Source organism: Orcinus orca, chromosome 4 (assembly GCF_937001465.1).
Source record: "Orcinus orca chromosome 4, mOrcOrc1.1, whole genome shotgun sequence".
Lineage (NCBI taxonomy): Eukaryota > Metazoa > Chordata > Mammalia > Artiodactyla > Delphinidae > Orcinus > Orcinus orca.
Window position 1 is genome coordinate 60951715 of NC_064562.1, and position 18456 is coordinate 60970170.

Genomic DNA, 18456 nt, shown 5'->3' on the forward strand with positions numbered 1-18456 from the left:
TTGAGGGCAGCTCACAAGAAAACGAGTTGAAGAAAGGAGCTCAGCGGCACTATCATTCACAAACCTGCAGAGTTATAAATGACAGCTATCGTCCAAAAATATATTGAAGTAAGGCTGCCAAGAGGACTTGAATGTGGGGCAGAATTGCAGGAAACCGATTTCAGGAGGTAGACTGGAATTGCATGTAAAGCATAGGAAAAGAGGCAGAACGTCCAGAATGATGCACTTGGCCAAAAAGGGCGTATGCGTTTTTTCCTGAATATATTCAGGAAAAAACGCATACGCCCTTTTTGGCCAACCAAGCAAGCTTGCTAAGGAATCTGCACTAAAATGAAGTCTCACTGCCCCCCGGTCAAAAGGGCCATCTGAAAAAAGTGTAAAATCCAGAAAGGCAGGACAGGCCATGGAGAACAGGGAGCCTTGTTATGCTGATAGGCAGGATGTAAATTGCCAACAGCCACTCTGGAGAAGTGTATGGTGTTTCCTGAAACATCTAAAAAACAAAGCAACAGAGCCTAGGGCACTTCCACTTATGGTCCTATAGCTTAGGGAAATTAAAATCAAAAAGACAGAGCCACCCCAAAGTTTGGGACGGCTCTGTTTACAAGAACCTCGTTTAAGGTACAAGTTCAATACCGCAGAAAGCGAAAAATGGAAAAAGAAGTTGTGGTACTTACGTACAATGCAATATCACTCAGCAATGAAATCTATGTCATCAGGCCCGTAGCAGCATAATGAGGGGATTCAGGTACGATGATTCTAAGTGAAATAAGTCACACAGAAAAAGAAACATCATAAGATTTCACTACTACACGGAATGTAAACTTGGCTACACAGGAACTGAATTACAAAACAGAACAGGGTCTCAAATGTAGAAAACCAACTTATGCTTGCTTAAGGGGAAAGGTGACTTGGGGTGCTGCATAAAACCAGAGATTGAAATTAGCACAGATACCATTGCATAAGCCAAATATGTAACAGACAAGAGTTACACCTTGCTCAACGAAGTGGACTCAACACCCCATATTAAACGCCTAAGAATATACCTGACTAGTAAGAATCTTAAAACCTATGGATTTATATGTATCTGAAAGAGAATCAAGTGTGTGTACAGCGGCATAAACGCTGCAGTGATAGGATTGGTGAGGTTCGGTGAGCAAATGCAGACCCTTTGAAGTCATATTGCATGGTACCCATTCCATGGGTCTCAACTCTCCAGGTTTAAGGGATTCTTCCTTCAGCTAAAACATGCATGTGGAACCCAGAGTATGATCCACCGTGTGATCGGGAAACGTGTTCAAATGTATCTCAGTTTTCGTCCCCTGGTACTTGGGTGGAACATTCCAGAAGCTTTACTAACACTCTCCCCACTTGGAGAGTCAGTGCCTTTAACCTCCTGTTTGGCCCAGTTTGCAATTTCTGCGGAAAATGAACAGGAATACGGAGAACCAATGAGCGACTAGCTGGAGGTGTCTGGACGGGAATTTAACTCTCATTTCCCACCAGGAAGAGGAATTAACCAAAGGCTCAACGTGCCATGCCGGAACCACACTAGGGCCTGAAGCAATCCTGCGGTGTTGCAGCCAGCTCACAAGAAAGCGAGTTGAAGAAAGGAGCTCAGGGGCACTGTAATTCACAAACCTGCAGAGTTATAAATGACAGCTATCGTCCAAAAATATATTGAAGTAAGGCTGCCAAGAGGACTTGAAAGTGGGGCAGAATTGCAGGAATCTGATTTCAGGAGGTATACTGGAATTGCATGTAAAGCATAGGAAAAGAGGCAGAACGTCCACAATGATGCACTTAACCAAAAAGGGCGTATGCGTTTTTTCCTGAATATATTCAGGAAAAAACGCATACGCCCTTTTTGGCCAACCAAGCAAGCTTGCAAAGGATATCTGCACTAAAATGAAGTCTCACTTCCTCCCGGTCAAAAGGGCCATCTGAAAAAAGTGTAAAATCCAGAAAGGCAGGACAGGCCATGGAGAACTGGGAGCCTTGTTTTGCTGATGGGTGGGATGTAAATTGCCAACAGCCACTCTGGAGAAGTGTATGGTGTTTCCTGAAACATCTAAAAAACAAAGCAACAGAGCCTAGGGCACTTCCACTTATGGTCCTATAGCTTAGGGAAATTAAAATCAAAAAGACACAGCTACCCCAAAGTTTGGGACGGCTCTGTTTACAAGAACCTCGTTTATGGTACAGGTTCAATATCACAGAAAGCGAAAAATGGATAAAGAAGTTGTGGTACTTACGTACAATGCAATATCACTCAGCAATGAAATCTATGTCATCAGGCCCGTAGCAGCATAAAGAATGGATTCAGGTACGATGATTCTAAGTGAAATAAGTCACACAGAAAAAGAAATATCATAAGATATCACAACTACACGGAATGTAAACTTGGCTACACAGGAACTGAATTACAAAACAGAACAGGGTCTCAAATGTAGAAAACCAACTTATGCTTGTTAAGGGGAAAGGTGAGTTGGGATGCTTCATAAAACCAGAGATTGAAATTAGCACAGATACCATTCCATAAGCCAAATATGTAATAGACAAGGGCTACTCCTTGCTCAACGAAGTGGACTCAAGACGCCATATTAAACCCCTAAGAATATACCTGACTAGTAAGAATCTTAAAACCTATGGATTTATATGTCTCCGAAAGAGAATCAAGCGTGTGTACAGCGGTATAAACGCAGCAGTGATAGGATTGGTGAGGTTCGGTGAGCAAATGCAGACCCTTTGAAGTCATATTGCATGGTACCCATTCCATGGGTCTCAACTCTCCAGGTTTAAGGGATTCTTCCTTCAGCTAAAACATGCTGTGGAACCCAGAGTATGATCCACCATGTCATCGGGAAACGTGTTCAAATGTGTCTCAGTTTTCGTCCCCTGGTACTCGGGTGCAACATTCCAGACGCTTTACTAACACTCTCCCCACTTAGAGAGTCAGTGCCTTTAACCTCCTGTTTGGCCGAGTTTGCAATTTCTGCGGAAAATGAACAGGAATAGGGAGAACCCAGGAGAGACTAGCTGGAGGTGTCTGGGCGGGCAAATTTAACTCTCATTTCCCACCAGGAAGAGGAATTAACCAAAGGCTCAGTGTGCCATGCTGGAACCACACTAGGGCCTGAAGCAATGCTGCGGTGTTGCGGACAGCTCACAAGAAAGTGAGTTGAAGAAAGGAGCTCAGGGGCACTGTCATTCACAAACCTGCAGAGTTATAAATGACAGCTATCGTCCAAAAATATATTGAAGTAAGGCTGCCAAGAGGACTTGAAAGCGGAGCAGAATTGCAGGAAACCAATTTCAGGAGGTAGACTGGAATTGAATGTAAAGCATAGGAAAAGAGGCAGAACGTCCACAATGATGCACTTGGCCAAAAAGGGCGTATGCGTTTTTTCCTGAATATATTCAGGAAAAAACGCATACGCAAATTTTGGCCAACCAAGCAAGCTTGCAAAGGAAATCTGCACTACAATGAAGTTTCACTACCCCCCGGTCAAAAGGGACATCTGAAAAATGTGTAAAATCCAGAAAGGCAGGACAGGCCATGGAGAACTGGGAGCCTTGTTATGCTGATGGGCGGGATGTAAATTGCCAACAGCCACTGTGGAGAAGTGTATGGTGTTTCTTGAAACATCTAAAGAACAAAGCAACAGAGCCTAGGGCACTTCCACTTATGGTCCTATAGCTTAGGGAAATTAAAATCAAAAAGACACAGCCACCCCAAAGTTTGGGACGGCTCTGTTTACGAGAACCTCGCTTACGGTACAAGTTCAATATCGCAGAAAGCGAAAAATGGATAAAGAAGTTGTGGTACTTACGTACAATGCAATATCACTCAGCAATGAAATCTATGTCATCAGGCCCATAGCAGCATAATGAGTGGATTCAGGTACGATGATTGTAAGTGAAATAAGTCACACAGAAAAAGAAACCTCATAAGATATCACTAATACACGGAATGTAAACTGGGCTACACAGGAACTGAATTACAAAACAGAACAGGGTCTCAAATGTAGAAAACCAACTTATGCTTGCTGAAGGGGAAAGGTGAGTTGGGGTGCTGCATAAAACCAGAGATTGAAATTAGCACACATAGCGTTCCATAAGCCAAATATGTAATAGAGAAGAGCTACTCCTTGCTCAACGAAGTGGACTCAACACCCCATATTAAATGCCTAATAATATACCTGACAAGTAAGAATCTTAAAACCTATGGATTTATATGTCTCCGAAAGAGAATCAAGCATGTGTACAGTGGCATAAACACAGCAGTGATAGGACTGGTGAGGTTTGGTGAGCAAATGCAGACCCTTTGAAGTCATATTGCATGGTACCCATTCCATGGGTCTCAACTCTCCAGGTTTAAGGGATTCTTCCTTCACCTAAAACATGCATGTGCAACCCAGAGTATGGTCCACCGTGTGATTGGGAAACGTGTTCAAATCTGTCTCAGTTTTCGTCCCCTGGTACTCGGGTGCAACATTCCAGACGCTTTAATAACACTCTCCCCACTTGGAGAGTCAGTGCCTTTAACCTCCTGTTCGGCCCAGTTTGCAATTTCTGCGGAAAATGAACAGGAATAGGGAGAACCAATGAGAGACTAGCTGGAGGTGTCTGGAGGGGCAAATTTAACTCTCATTTCCCACCAGGAAGAGGAATTAACCAAAGGCTCAGCATGCCATGCCAGAACCACACTAGGGCCTGAAGCAATCCTGCGGTGTTGCGGCCAGCTCACAAGAAAGCAAGTTGAAGAAAGGAGCTCAGGGGCACTGTAATTCACAAACCTGCTGAGATATAAAGTACAGCTATCATCCAAAAATATATTGAAGTAAGGCTGCCAAGAGGACTTGAATGCGGTGCAGAATTGCAGGAAACCGATTTCAGGAGGTAGACTGGAATTGCATGTAAAGCATAGGAAAAGAGGCAGAACGTCCACAATGATGCACTTGAACAAAAAGAGCGTATGCGTTTTTTCCTGAATATTCAGGGAAAAAAAAGTGCATACGCACTTTTTGGCCAACCAAGCAAGCTTGCAAAGTAAATCGGCAATACAATGAAGTCTCACTGCCCCGCGGTCAAAAGGGCCATCTGAAAAAAGTGTAAAATCCAGAAAGGCAGGACAGGCCATGGAGAACTGGGAGCCTTGTTATGCTGATGGGCGGGATGTAAATTGCCAACAGCCACTCTGGAGAAGTGTATGGTGTTTCCTGAAACATCTAGAAAACAAAGCAACAGAGCCTAGGGCACTTCCGCTTATGGTCCTATAGCTTAGGGAAATTAAAATCAAAAATACACAGCCACCCCAAAGTTTGGGACGGCTCTGTTTACAAGAACCTCGTTTACGGTACAAGTTCAATATCACAGAAAGCGAAAAATGGATAAAGAATTTGTGGTACTTACGTACAATGCAATATCACTCAGCAATGAAATCTATGTCATCAGGCCCGTAGCAGCATAATGAGTGGATTCCGGTACGATGATTCTAAGTGAAATAAGTCACACAGAAAAAGAAATATCATAAGATATCAATAATACACGGAATGTAAACTTGGCTACACAGGATCTGAATTACAAAACAGAACAGTGTCTAAAATGTAGAACACCAACTTATGCTTGCTTAAGGGGAAAGGTGAGTTGGGGTGCTGCATAAAACCAGAGATTGAAATTAGCACAGATACCGTTCCATAAGCCAAATATGTAATAGACAAGAGCTACTCTTTGCTCAACGAAGTGGACTCACCACCACATATTAAACGCCTAATAATATACCTGACTAGTAAGAATCTTAAAACCTATGGATTTATATGTCTCCGAAAGAGAATCAAGCATGTGTACAGCGGGATAAACGCAGCAGTGATAGGATTGGTGAGGTTCGGTGAGCAAATGCAGACCCTTTGAAGTCATATTGCGTGGTACCCATTCCATGGGTATCAACTCTCCAAGTTTAAGGGAATCTTCCTTCAGCTAAAACATGCATGTGGAACCCAGAGTATGATCCACCGTGTGATCGGAAAATGTGTTCAAATATGTCTCAGTTTTCGTCCCCTGGTACTCGGGTGCAACATTCCAGACGCTTTACTAACACTCTCCCCACTTGGAGAGTCAGTGCCTTTAACCACCTGTTTAGCCCAGTTTGCAATTTCTGTGTAAGATGAACAGGAATAGGGAGAACCAATGAGAGACTAGCTGGAGTTGTCTGGACGGGCACATTTAAATCTCATTTCCCACCAAGAAGAGGAATAAACAAAGGCTCAAAGTGCCGTGCCGGAACCACACTAGGGCCTGAAGAAATCCTGCAGTGTTGCGGCCAGCTCACAAGAAAGCGAGTTGAAGAAAGGAGCTCAGGGGCACTGTAATTCACAAACCTGCAGAGTTATAAATGACAGCTATCATCCAAAAATATATTGAAGTAAGGCTGCCAAGAGGACTTGAAAGCGGGGCAGAATTGCAGGAAACCGATTTCAGGAGGTAGACTGGAATTGAATGTATAGCATAGGAAAAGAGGCAGAACGTCCACAATGATGCACTTGGACAAAAAGGGCATATGCGTTTTTTCCTGAATATATTCAGGAAAAAACGCATACGCCCTTTTTGGCCAACCAAGCAAGCTTGCAAAGGAAAGCTGCACTACAATGTAGTCTCACTGCCCCCCGGTCAAAAGGGCCATCTGAAAAAAGTGTAAAATCCAGAAAGGCAGGACAGGCCATGGAGAACTGGGAGACATGTTATGCTGATGGCCGGGATGTAAACTGCCAACAGCCACTCTGGAGAAGTGTATGGTGTTTCCTGAAACATCTAAAAAACAAAGCAACAGAGCCTAGGGCACTTCCACTTATGGTCCTATAGCTTAGGGAAATTAAAATCAAAAAGACTCAGCCACCCCAAAGTTTTGGACGGTTCTGTTTACAAGAACCTCGTTTACGGTACAAGTTCAATATCACAGAAAGCGAAAAATGGATAAAGAAGTTGTGGTACTTACGTACAATGCAATATCACTCAGCAATGAACTCTATGTCATCAGTCCCATAGCAGCATAATGAGTGGATTCAGATACGATGATTCTAAGTGAAATAAGTCACAAAGAAAAAAAACATCATAAGATATCACTAATACATGGAATGTAAACCTGGCTACACAGGAACTGAATTACAAAACAGAACAGGGTCTCAAATGTAGAAAACCAACTTATGCTTGCTGAAGGGGAAAGGTGAGTTGGGGTGCTGCATAAACCAGAGATTGAAATTAGCACAGACACAATTCCATAAGCCAAATATGTAATAGACAAGAGCTACTCCTTGCTCAACGAAGTGGACTCAACACCCCATATTAAACGTCTAAGAATATACCTGACTAGTAAGAATCTTAAAACCTATGGATTTATATGTCTCCAAAAGAGAAACTAGCGTGTGTAGAGTGGCATAAACGCAGCAGTGATAGGATGGGTGAGGTTCAGTGAGCAAATGCAGACCCTTTGAAGTCATATTGAATGGTACCCATTCCATGGGCCTCAACTCTCCAGGTTTAAGGGATTCTTCCTTCAGCTAAAACATGCATGTGGAACCCAGAGTATGATCCACCGTGTGATCGGAAAATGTGTTCAAATGTGTCTCAGTTTTCGTCCCCTGGTACTTGGGTGCAACATTCCAGACGCTTTACTAACACTCTCCCAACTTGGAGAGTCAGTGCCTTTAACCTCCTGTTTGGCCCAGTTTCCAAATTCTACGGAAAGTGAACAGGAATATGGAGAACCCATGAGAGACTAGCTGGAGGTGTCTGGACGGGCAAATTTAACTCTCATTTCCCACCAGGAAGAGGAATTAACCAAAGGCTCAGCGTGCCGAGCCGTAACCACACTAGAGCCTGAAGCAATGCTGCGGTGTTGCGGCCAGCTCACAAGAAAGCGAGTTGAAGAAAGGAGCTCAGGGGCACTGTAATTCACAAACCTGCAGAGTTATAAATGACAGCTATCGTCCAAAAATATATTGAAGTAAGACTGCCAAGAGGACTTGAAAGCGGGGCAGAATTGCAGGAAACCGATTTCAGGAGGTACACTGGAATTGCATGTAAAGCATAGGAAAAGAGGCAGAACGTCCACAATGATGCACTTGGCCAAAAAGGGCGTATGCATTTTTCCTGAATATATTCAGGAAAAAACGCATACGCCCTTTTTGGCCAACCAAGCAAGCTTGCAAAGGAAATCTGCACTACAATGAAGTCTCACTGCCCCCGGGTCAAAAGGGCCATCTGAAAAAAGTGTAAAATCCAGAAAGGCAGGACAGGCCATGGAGAACTGGGAGGCTTGTTATGCTGATGGGCCGGATGTATATTGCCAACAGCCACTCTTGAGAAGTGTATGGTGTTTCCTGAAACATCCAAAAAAAAAAGCAACAGAGCCTAGGGCTGTTCCACTTATGGTCCTATAGCGTAGGGAAATTAAAATCAAAAACACACAGCCACCCCAAAGTTTGGGACAGCTCTGTTTACAAGAACCTCGTTTACGGTACAAGTTCAATATCGCAGAAAGTGAAAAATGGATAAAGAAGTTGTGGTACTTACGTACAATGCAATATCACTCAGCAATGAAATCTATGTCATCAGGCCCGTAGCAGCATAATGAGGGGATTCAGGTACGATGATTCTAAGTGAAATAAGTCACACAGAAAAAGAAACATCATAAGATATCACTAATACACAGAATGTAAACTTGGTTACACAGGAAGTGAATTACAAAACAGAAGAGGGTCTCAAATATAGAAAGCCAACTTATGCTTGCTTAAGGGGAAAGGTGAGTTGGGGTGCTGCATAGAACCAGAGATTGAAATTAGCACAGATGCCATTCCATAAGCCAAATATGTAATAGACAAGAGCTACTCCTTGCTCAACCAAGTGGACTCAACACCCCATATTAAACGCCTAAGAATATACCTGACTAGTAAGAATCTGAAAACCTATGGATTTATATGTCTCTGAAAGAGAATCAAGCATGTGTACAGCGGCATAAACGCAGTAGTGATAGGATTGGTGAGGTTCGGTGAGCAAATGCAGACCCTTTGAAGTCATATTGCATGGTACCCATTCCATGGGTCTCAACTCTCCAGGTTTATGGGATTCTTCCTTCAGCTAAAACATGCATGTGGAACCCAGATTATGATCCACCCTGTGATCGGGAAACGTGTTCAAATGTGTCTCAGTTTTCGTCCCCTGGTACTCGGGTGCAACATTCCAGACGCTTTACTAACACTCTCCCCACTTGGAGAGTCAGTGCCTTTAACCTCCTGTTTGGCCCAGTTTGCAATTTCTGCAGAAAATGAACAGGAATAGGGAGAACCCATGAGAGACTAGCTGCAGGTGTCTGGACGGGCAAATTTAACTCTCATTTCCCACCAGGAAGAAGAATTAACCAAAGGCTCAGCGTGCCATGCCGGAACCACACTAGGGCCTGAAGCAATCCTGCGGTGTTGCGTCCAGCTCATAAGAAAGCGAGTTGAAGAAAGGAGCTCAGGGGCAATGTCATTCACAAACCTGCAGAGTTATAAATGACAGCTATCGTCCAAAAATATATTGATGTAAGGCTGCCAAGAGGACTTGAAAGCGGGGCAGAATTGCAGGAAACCGATTTCAGGAGGTAGACAGGAATTGCAAGTGAAGCAGAGGAAAAGAGGCAGAACGTCCACAATGATACACTTGGCCAAAAAGGGCGTATGCTTTCTTTCCTTAATATATTCAGGAAAAACGCATACGCCCTTTTTGGCCAACCAAGAAATCTTGCAAAGGAAATCTGCACTACAATGAAGTCTCACTGCCCCCTGGTAAAGTGCCATCTGAAACAAGTGTAAAATCCAGAAAGGCAGGACAGGCCATGGAGAACTGGGAGCCTTGTTATGCTGATGGGCGGGATGTAAATTGCCAACCGCCACTCTGGAAAAGTGTATGGTGTTTCCTGAAACATCTCAAAAACAAAGCAAGAGAGCCTAGAGCACTTCCACTTATGGTCCCATAGCTTAGGGAAATTAAAATCAAAAAGACAGAGCCACCCCAAAGTTTGGGACGGCTCTGTTTACAAGAACCTCGGTTACGGTACAAGTTCAATATCACAGAAAGCGAAAAATGGATAAAGAAGTTTTGGAAATTACGTACAATGCAATATCACTCAGCAATGAAATCTGTGTCATCAGGCCCGTCGCAGCATAATGAGTGGACTCAGGTACGATGATTCTAAGTGAAATAAGTCACACAGATAAAGAAACATCATAAGATATCACTATTACACGGAATGTAAACTTGGCTACACAGGAACTGAATTACAAAACAGAACAGGGTCTCAAATGTAGAAAACCAACTTATGCTTCCTGAAGGGGAAAGGTGAGTTGGGGTGCTGCATAAAACTAGAGATTGAAAGTAGCACAGATACCGTTCCATAAGCCAAATATGTAATAGACAAGAGCTACTCCTTGCTCAACCAAGTGGACTCAACACCCCATATTAAACGCCTAAGAATATACCTGACTAGTAAGAGTCTTAAAACCTATGGATTTCTATGTCTCCGAAAGAGAATCAAGCGTGTGTACAGCGGCATAAACGCAGCAGTGATAGGATTGGTGAGGTTCGGTGAGCAAATGCAGACCCTTTGAAGTCATATTGCATGGTACCCATTCCATGGTTCTCAACTCTCCAGGTTTAAGGGATTCTTCCTTCAGCTAAAACATGCATGTGGAACCCAGAGTATGATCCACCGTGTGATCGGGAAACGTGTTCAAATGTGTCTCAGTTTTCGTCCCCTGGTACTCGGGTGCAACATTCCAGACGCTTTACTAACACTCTCCCCACTTGGAGAGTCAGTGCCTTTAACCTCCTGTTTGGCCCAGTTTGCAATTTCTGCGGAAAATGAACAGGAATAGGGAAAACCCATGAGAGACTAGCTGGAGATGTCTGGACGGGCAAATTTAACTCTCATTTCCCACCAGGAAGAGGAATTGACCAAAGGCTCAGCATGCCATGCCGGAACCACACTAGGGCCTGAAGCAATCCTGCAGTGTTGTGGCAAGCTCACATGAGCGAGTTGAAGAAAGGAGCTCAGGGGCACTTTCATTCACAAACCTGCAGAGTTATAAATGACAGCTATCGTCCAAAAATATATTGAAGTAAGGCTGAAAAGAGGACTTGAAAGTGGGGCAGAATTGCAGGAAACCGATTTCAGGAGGTAGACTGGAATTGCATGTAAAGCATAGGAAAAGAGGCAGAACGTCCACAATGATACACTTGGCCAAAAAGGACGTATGCGTATTTTCCTGAATATATTCAGGAAAAAACTCATATGCCCTTTTTGGCCAACCAAGCAAGCTTGCAAAGGAAATCTGCACTGCAATGAAGTCTCACTGCCCCCCGATCAAAAGGGCCATCTGAAAAAAGTGTAAAATCCAGAAAGGCAGGACAGGCCATGGAGAACTGGGAGCCTTGTTATGCTGATGGGCGGGATGTAAATTGCCAACAGCCACTCTGGAGAAGTGTATGGTGTTTCCTGAAACATCCAAAAAAGAAAGCAACAGAGCCTAGGGCACTTCCACTTATGGTCCTATAGTTTAGGGAAATTAAAATCAAAAAGACACAGCCACCCCAAAGTTTGGGACGGCTCTGTTTACAAGAACCTCGTTTACAGTACAAGTTCAATATCACAGAAAGCGAAAAATGGATAAAGAAGTTGTGGAACTTACGTACAATGCAATATCACTCAGCAATGAAATCTGTGTCATCAGGCCCGTCGAAGCATAATGAGTGGATTCAGGTACGATGATTCTAAGTGAAATAAGTCACACAGAAAAAGAAACATCTTAAGATATCACTACTACACGGAATGTAAACTTGGCTACACAGGAACTGAATTACAAAACAGAACAGGGTCTCAAATGTAGAACACCAACTTATGCTTGCTTAAGGGGAAAGGTGAGTTAGGGTGCTGCATAAAACCAGAGATTGAAATTAGCACAGATACGGTTCCTTAAGCCAATTATGTAATAGACAAGAGCTACTCCTTGCTCAATGAAGTGGACTCAACACCCCATATTAAACGCCTAAGAATATACCTGACTAGTAAGAATCTTAAAACCTATTGATTTATATGTCTTCGAAAGAGAATCAGGCGTGTGTACAGCGGCATAAACGCAGCAGTGATAGGATTGGTGAGGTTCAGTGAGCAAATGCAGACCCTTTGAAGTCATATTGCATGGTACACATTCCATGGGTCTGAACTCTCCAGGTTTAAGGGATTCTTCCTTTAGCTAAAACATGCATGTGAAACCCAGAGTATGATCCACCGTGTGATCGGGAATGTGTTCAAATGTGTCTCAGTTTTCGTCCCCTGGTACTCGGGTGCAACATTCCAGACGCTTTACTAACACTCTCCCCACTTGGAGAGTCAGTGCCTTTAACCTCCTGTTTGGCCCAGTTTGCAATTTCTGCGAAAAATGTACAGGAATAGGGAGAACCCATGAGAGACTAGCTGGAGGTGTCTGGACGGGCAAATTTAACTCTCATTTCCCACCAGGAAGAGGAATTAACCAAAGGCTCAGCGTGCCATGCCGGAACCGCACTAGGGCCTGAAGCAATCCTTCAGTGTTGCGGACAGCTCACAAGAAAGCGAGTTGAAGAAAGGAGCTCAGAGGCACTGTAACTCACAAACATGCAGAGTTATAAATGACAGCTATCGTCCAAAAATATATTGAAGTAAGGCTGCCAAGGGGACTTGAAAGTTGGGCAGAATTGCAGGATACCGATTTCAGGAGGTAGAATGGAATTGCATGTAAAGCATAGGAAAAGAGGCAGAACGTCCACAATGATGCACTTGGCCAAAAAGTGCGTATGCCTTTTTTCCAGAATATATATAGGAAAAAACGCATACGCCCTTTTTGGCCAACTAAGCAAGCTTGCAAAGGAAATATGCACTACAATGAAGTCTCACTGCCCCCCGGGGAAAACGGCCATCTGAAAAATGTGTAAAATCCAGAAAGGCAGGACAGGCCATGGAGAACTGGGAGCCTTGTTATACTGATGGGCGGGATGTAAATTGCCAACAGCCACTCTGAGGAAGTGTATGGTGTTTCCTGAAACATCTAAAAAACAAAGCAACAGAGCCTAGGGCACTTCCACTTATGGTCCTATAGCTTAGGGAAATTAAAATCAAAAAGACACAGCCACCCCAAAGTTTGGGATGGCTCTGCTTACAAGAACCTCGTTTATGCTACAAGTTCAATATCGCAGAAAGTGAAAAATGGATAAAGAAATTGTGGTATTTACGTACAATGCAGTATCACTCAGCAATGAAATCTATGTCATCAGGCCCGTAGCAGCATAATGAGTGGATTCAGGTACGATGATTTAAGTGAAATAAGTCACACAGAAAAAGAAAAATCATAAGATATCACTAATACACAGAATGTAAACGTGGCTACACAGGAACTGAATTACAAAACAGAACAGCGTCTCAAATGTAGAAAACCAACTTATGCTTGCTAAAGGGGAAAGGTGAGTTGGGGTGCTGCATAAAACCAGAGATTGAAATTAGCACAGATACCGTTCCATAAGTCAAATATGTAATAGACAAGAGCTACTCCTTGCTCAACGAAGTGGACACAACACCACATATTAAACGCCTAAGAATATACCTGAGTAGTAGGAATCTTAAAACCTATGGATTGATATGTCTCCAAAAGAGAATCAAGCGTGTGTATGGCGGCATAAACGCAGCAGTGATAGGATTGGTGAGGTTCGGTGAGCAAATGCAGACCCTTTGAAGTCATATTGCATGGTACCCATTCCATGGGTCTCAACTCTCCAGGTTTAAGGGATTCTTCATTCAGCTAAAACATGCATGTGGAACCCAGAGTATGATCCACCGTGAGACCGGGAAGCGTGTTCAAATGTGTCTCAGTTTTCGTCCCCTGGTACTCGGGTGTAACATACCAGACGCTTTACTAACACTCTGCACATTGGAGAGTCAGTGCCTTTAACCTCCTGTTTGGCCCAGTTTGCAATTTCTGCGGAAAATGAACAGGAATAGGGAGAACCAATGAGAGACTAGCTGGAGGTATCTGGGCGGGCAAATTTAACTCTCATTTCCCACCAGGAAGAGGAATTAACCAAAGGCTCATCCGGCCATGCCGTAACCACACTAGGGCCTGAAGCAATCCTGCGGTGTTGCGGCCAGCTCACAAGCAAGCGAGTTGAAGAAAGGAGCTCAGGGGCACTGTCATTCAGAAACCTGCAGAGTTATAAATGACAGCTATCGTCCAAAAATATATTGAAGTAAGGCTGCCAAGAGGACTTGAAAGCGGGGCAGAATTGCAGGAACCCGATTTCAGGAGGTAGACTGGAATTGCATGTAAAGCATAGGAAAAGAGACAGAACGTCCACAATGATGCACTTGGCAAAAAAGGGCGTATATGTTTTATCGTGAATATTTTCAGGGAAAAACGCATACGCACTTTTTGGCCAACCAAGCAAGCTTGCAAAGGAAATCTGCACTACAATGAAGTCTCACTGCCCCCCGGTCAAAAGGGCCATCTGAAAAAAGTGTAAAATCCAGAAAGGCAGGACAGGCCATGGAGAACTGGGAGCCTTGTTATGCTGATGGGCGGGATGTAAATTGCCATCAGCCACTCTGGAGAAGTGTATGGTGTTTCCTGAAACATCCAAAAAACAAAGCAACAGAGCCTAGGGCACTTCCACTTATGGTCCTATAACCTAGGGAAGTTAAAATCAAAAAGACACAGCCACCCCAAAGTTTGGGACGGCTGTGTTTACAAGAACCTCGTTTACGGTACAAGTTCAATATCACGGAAAGCAAAAAATGGATAAAGAAGTTGTGGTACTTATGTACAATGCAATATCACTCAGCAATGAAATCTATGTCATCAGGCCCGTAGCAGCATAATGAGTGGGTTCAGGTACGATGATTCTAAGTGAAATAAGTCACACAGAAAAAGAAACATCATAAGATATCACTAGTACACGGAATGTAAACTTGGCTACACAGGAACTGAATTACAAAACAGAACAGGGTCTCAAATGTAGAAAACCAACTTATGCTTGCTTAAGGGGAAAGCTGAGTTGGGGTGCTACATAAAACCAGAGATTGAAATGAGCACAGATACCGTTCCATAAGCCAAGTATGTAATAGACAAGAGCTACTCCTTGCTCAATGAAGTGGACTCAACACCCCATATTAAACGCCTAAGAATATACCTGACTAGTAAGAATCTTAAAACCTATGGATTTATATGTCTCCGAAAGAGAATACAGCGTGTGCACAGCAGCATAAACGCAGCAGTGATAGGATTGGTGAGGTGCGGTGAGCAAATGCAGACCCTTTGAAGTCATATTTCTTGGTACCCATTCCATGGGTCTCAACTCTCCAGGTTTAAGGGATTCTTCCTTCAGCTAAAACATGCATGTGGAACCCAGAGTATGATCCACCGTGTGATCGGGAAACGTGTTCAAATATGTCTCAGTTTTCTTCCCCTGATACTCGGGTGTAACATTCCAGACGTTTTACTAACACTCTGCCCATTGGAGAGTCAGTGCCTTTATCCTCCCGTTTGGCCCAGTTTGCAATTTCTGCGGAAGATGAACAGGAATAGGGAGAACCAATGAGAGACTAGCTGGAGGTGTCTGGATGGGCAAATTTAACTCTCATTTCCCACCAGGAAGAGGAATTAACCAAAGGCTCAGCGTGCCGTGCCGGAACCACACTAGGGCCTGAAGCAATCCTGTGGTGTTGCGGCCAGCTCACAAGAAAGCGAGTTGAAGAAAGGAGCTCAGGGGCACTGTAATTCACAAACATGCAGAGTTATAAATGACAGCTATCGTCCAAAAATATATTGAAGTAAGGCTGCCAATAGGACTTGAAAACGGGGCAGAATTGCAGGAAACCGATTTCAGGAGGTAGACTGGAATTGCATGTAAAGCATAGGAAAAGAGGCAGAACGTCCACAATGGTGCACTTGGCCAAAAAGTGCGTATGCGTTTTTACCTGAATATATTCAGGAAAAAACGCATACGTCCTTTTTGGGCAACCAAGCAAGCTTGCAAAGGAAATCTGCACTACATTGAAGTCTCACTACCACCCGGTCAAAAGGGCCATCTGAAAAAAGTGTAAAATCCAGAAAGGCAGGACAGGCCATGGAGAACTGGGAGCCTTGTTATGCTGATGGGTGGGATGTAAATTGCCAACAGCCACTCTGGAGAAGTGTATGGTGTTTCATGAAACATCCAAAAAAGAAAACAACAGAGCCTAGGGCACTTCCACTTATGGTCCTATAGCTTAGGGAAATTAAAATAAAAAAGACACAGCCACCCCAAAGTTTGGGATGGCTCTGTTTACAAGAACCTCGGTTACGGTACAAGTTCAATATAACAGAAAGCGAAAAATGGATAAAGAAGTTGTGGTACTTATGTACAATGCAATATCACTCAGCAAAGATCTATGTCATCAGGACCGTAGCAACATAATGAGTGGATTCAGGTACGATGATTCTAAGTGAAATAAGTCACACAGAAAAAGAAACATCATAAGATATCACTACTACACGGAATGTAAACTTGGCTACACAGGAACTGTATTACAAAACAGAACAGGGTCTCAAATGTAGAACACCAACTTATGCTTGCTTAAGGGGAAAGGTGATTTGGGGTGCTTCCTAAAACCAGAGATTGAAATTAGCACAGATACCGTTCCATAAGACAAATATGTAACAGACAAGAGCTACTCCTTGCTCAACGAAGTGGACTCAACACCCCATATTAAACGCCTAAGAATATACGTGACTAGTAAGAATCTTAAAACCTATGGATTTATATGTCTCCGAAAGAGAATCAAGCGTGTGTACAGTGGAATACACGCAGCAGTGATAGGATTGGTGAGGTTCGGTGAGCAAATGCAGACCCTTTGAAGTCATATTGCATATTACTCATTCCATGGGAATCAAATCTCCAAGTTTAAGGGAATCTTCCTTCAGTTAAAACATGCATGTGGAACCCAGAGTATGATCCACCGTGTGATCGGGAAACGTGTTCAAATGTGTCTCAGTTTTTGTCCCCTGGTACTCGGGTGCAAAATTCCAGACGCTTTACTAACACTCTCCCCACTTGAAGAGTCAGTGCCTTTAAACTCCTGTTTGGCCCAGTTTGCAATTTCTGCGGAAAATGAACAGGAATAGGGAGAACCCATGAGAGACTAGCTGGAGGTGTCTGGACAGGCAAATTTAACTCTCATTTCTCACAAGGAAGAGGAATTAACCAAAGGCTCAGTGTGCCATGTCGGAACCACACTAGGGCCTAAAGCAATCCTGCGGTGTTGTGGCCAGCTCACAAGAAAGCGAGTTGAAGAAAGGAGCTCAGGGGCACTGTCTTTCACAAACCTGCAGAGTTATAAATGACAGCTATCGTCCAAAAATATATTGAAGTAAGGCTGCCAAGAGGACTTGAATGTGGGGCAGAATTGCAGGAAACCGATTTCAGGAGGTAGACAGGAATTGCATGTAAAGCATAGGAAAAGAGGCAAAATGTCCACAATGATGCACATGGCCAAAAAGGGCATATGCGTTTTTTCCTGAATATATTCAGGAAAAACCGCATATGCCCTTTTTGGCCAACCAAGCAAGCTTGCAAATGAAATCTGCACTACAATGAAGTCTCACTGCTCCCCTTTCAAAAGGGCCATCTGAAACAAGTGTAAAATCCAGAAAGGCAGGACAGGCCATGGAGAACTGGGAGCCTTGTTATGCTGAAGGGCTGGATGTAAATTGCCAACAGCCACTCTGGAGAAGTGTATGGTGTTTCCTGAAACATCTACAAAACAAAGCAACAGAGCCTAGGGCACTTCCACTTATGGTCCTATAGCTTAGGGAAATTAAAATAAAAAAGACACAGCCACCCCAAAGTTTGGGATGGCTCTGTTTACAAGAACCTCGTTTACAGTACAAGTTCAAAATCACAGAAAGCGAAAAATGGATAAAGAAGTTGTGGTACTTACGTACAATGCAATATCACTCAGCAATGAAATCTATGTCATCAGGCCCGTAGCAGCATAATGAGTGGATTCAGGTACGATGATTCTAAGTGAAATAAGTCACACAGAAAAAGAAACATCATAAGATATCACTAATACACGGAATGTAAACTTGGCAACACAGGAACTGAATTACAAAACAGAACAGGGCCTCAAATGTAGAAAACCAACTTATGCTTGCTGAAGGGGAAAGGTGAGTTGGGGTGCTGCATAAAACAAGAGATTGAAATTAGCACAGATACCGTTCCATAAGCCAAATATGTAATAGACAAGAGCTACTCCTTGCTCAACTAAATGGACACAACACCCCATATTAAACGCCTAAGAATATACCTGACTAGTAAGAATCTTAAAACCTATGGATTTATATGTCTCTGAAA